The sequence below is a fragment of the Eulemur rufifrons genome, chromosome 7 (assembly GCF_041146395.1).
Source record: "Eulemur rufifrons isolate Redbay chromosome 7, OSU_ERuf_1, whole genome shotgun sequence".
Classification (NCBI taxonomy): Eukaryota; Metazoa; Chordata; class Mammalia; order Primates; family Lemuridae; genus Eulemur; species Eulemur rufifrons.
The window spans coordinates 135,975,100-135,978,260 of NC_090989.1; the positions used below are offsets into that span (position 1 = coordinate 135,975,100).

General features: G+C 39.1%; 1 non-coding gene across 1 annotated transcript; it reads right to left on the reverse strand.

Moving 5' to 3' along the window:
- Positions 1 to 623: 623 nt before the first annotated feature.
- Positions 624 to 685, reverse strand: LOC138388919 (U7 small nuclear RNA). The gene has a single exon (XR_011234374.1). It is a non-coding gene; the product is annotated as a U7 small nuclear RNA (small nuclear RNA).
- Positions 686 to 3,161: the final 2,476 nt, after the last annotated feature.

A 3,161-nucleotide genomic window follows, 5' to 3' on the forward strand; every position in this document is an offset into this window, starting at 1 on the left:
TTTAATGCTTGAGTCATCCTTGTCATTTTCAGACTCAACTGCCCAAAATTGAGTCACAGGGGTGGGGTGAAGTGGGGGTTAAACTGAGTTTTAAAATAAATCCAACAACTTCAATAGGTATTCAGCTGGGATGGTCAACCAAGGAGGCTACCTCATGCATTGCTACCTCATATACCTTTTCTGGTTCCTGTCCATCATTCCCCAGAAAAGAATGTGGTAGGCTCTGTTCTTTTCCCAAAAATACCCTCTCCTCTTGGAGACGATGTGGTTGTTAGCAAAAGAACTTCAAATATTTGAACTTCTTAATTTAACACCAATATATCCCAAGCACAGAAGTTAGCTTATTAAAACCCTTGGAATAAAGATCAGCAATTCTTTATTCTTACATCTCCTAGAGCCATTGTGAGGAAAAAACAAGTTGGTATTTGTAAGAAAATTTGAATATGGCTTAGCACACAGTGAGTGTGTACACTTACTAAATGTAAATAATAAATGTCAGCTACCACTACTAATACTATTACTGCTGCTGCTACCAGTGCCTCATTCAGTCTTAGAGTACATCCTTGAAAATTAAACTTCAGAATAAGTGAACTGTTTTATTTTATTTTATTTATTTTTTGTGTGTGTGTTTTCCGGTAAAGACCGGAAAACCTGCTAGACAAATTCTAAAAGAGCTGTAACACTAGCGAACTGTTTTAGATCCCTACTTTTCAAAGTGTGGTCCATGTGGTATGGTATTACCAAGTAGCTTTTCAGAAATGTAGAATTTTGGGTTCTGTCCCAGATCAACAGAATCAAAACTGTCTTTTAACAGGATCCATAGGTGGTTCATATGCACATCAATGTTTGAAACGCATTCAGGCAGCCGAATATTCTGGTTAATGAGACTGGCCTCGTGCACCACACACCGATGATCAATTTTCAAAGATTTTAAACTAAAATATAACAAAAGAAACATGCTTTTTTAAATTGTGAGGGGCAAACCTGATACACCAGAGGTCTGCTTAATGTTCTGTATTCTCAGGACACTGTCCTCACTGAGAAGGGAGGACTGAAAGAAGGAAGGCGTGATTATCACTAGTGCTTACTAACTATTGGACATTTCATCCTGTGTATTCCTTTGGCACCTCACATATAACATGCCCAAACCAAATTCACGGACTCTCTTAGGTCAGATTTTCCAGATGCAGATGTTGAGATGAAGATTCCTGTGAAAGTGATTTATTAGGAAGTATTCTCAGAAAAACTTAGTGGGGAAGCAGAGAACTGGAACTAAGAAGAGAAGGAAGTTAAGCAAGAAAGAAATGTCCATCAGAGGTGCATGGGGAAGGAGGAGTAATTTTGGTTCAGTCCCTCAGGGGACTCTGAAGACAGTGGTAAGTCCTTGCAACTCAGAGTGTGGTCCATGTACCCGCAGATCAACATCACTAGGAAGCTTGCCAGAAGTGCAGAATCTCAGACCCCTTACTAGTCCTACCAAATTGGAATCTGTATTTTAACATGATTTTCCAAGTAATTCATAGGCATGTTAAAATTTGAGAAACACTGGTTTAAGTCATAAATAAAAGTTATTTCAACAAGGGTCAAGGAAGTTGAAGTACTTATGTCCCACTGCTATATCGGTCTTTGATTAAGGGCTGGTCCTAGGGTCCTTAATTTCCTTAATAAATTCCTAGCCACTTTCTGCTCTCTGTGCATTCAAGCAAAGGAGTTTCAGCAGCCTGAGGTCAGCCCCCAACATAGAGACCCAGGTTCTGTCTGCTCCCAAGTGTTGTAAGAGTGAAAATACACCAGGGACTGGTATGCATGGAACTGATACAGAAGTCCCAGAAGATTACAGGCAGAGAACTGACAAAGCCTACTAGTCTCCATTTACCTTCTTCTCATTCTACTCTTTTCCTTGTCTTCCCTAGCGCATACATTCTTCACCATCCACAAAACTCTGACATCACTCTCCCTCACTTGCCAAGACCACTAGGAAACCAGTCCTCTCAGGTCTACCTCTGCAAGGGTTCTCAAATCTGTACTCCATTCCCCATCATTTTACCACTGCCCAAGTTCCAAGCTCTGCTATCGCAAACTACCATATTCCCTGCTCTCAACTCATGTCCTCCCTGCCACCTGTACACATCTTTTAAGTTGAAAGTTCCCTGCTCTTCCATGCCTTTCCTAATCTTTCCAGGCAGAAATGCCATTCTGTCTTCTTTTCCCATAGCAGCATTTTTGGTATATTTTTCCAGCTAAGCATTTGTCTTATTGTGCTATTGTTAGTTATTTAAAGGCTCCATCTATTCAGATAGATTCTGAGCTGCTTTAAGGTAAAGAATGTGATGGCATTTACTATGTTTAACACATTAGAGATGCTCGACAAATGCTTATTTAATAATAAAAATTATTAAATCAAAGATACTTTTCAAGTGCTGCAGTTTATGGACAGGTGCTATGAAACTATGCTTAAATTTAATAAACTTCTCAGGGATGCAAATACTACATGAAATGGGTAGAAGAATGAGAGATATTATTCATAAGCTTTCATGCTTTCCATAGATGAAATCTCACTCATTCTACACTTAGTAGCTTCTTCCAGCTGCTCTGTGACAATTTACTTGAAATCTTTAATGCAAACAATTCCCTCAAGAATTGGTCACATACATTTGATAAAGCATGTAACAGCTATGGCCAATCACTGTTTATTATTTTAGCTATTAAAAGCCAACTTTCATATCTGTTGCAGACTTGAAACTGTGTTTCCCAAATACAAGTCTTGAGAATAGATGCTGTTTGCTTTCACTAGTATCATCCCAGAACAAGTGCAACATTTGTAACTTGAGTAATTAGCATCCGGTCTGTTCTTTTAAAACTGTGAGCATCTCCCTCTCTTGCTAGTGCACTCTTTCCCTCTCTCTGGTTTAATTAATGCTAATGCATACTGCCCTACAAGAATTTGCAAGCTGTACTGAGAAATAATGCAGTGTTAGTTTTGTAATTTAGTGCAGAGAGCACATTTGTGCAAAAGCTTTGTAAACTGGGCCTGTGGTCAAAAGGAGCAATTAGCACTTTGTTAGTATGCAATGATGTACTAATCTGTGCAGTCCCCAAAAGCAATTGTCTGTTCCATTTTGCCCTCATGTGCAAATTTTTTCCAGGGTATACAGCAGTAC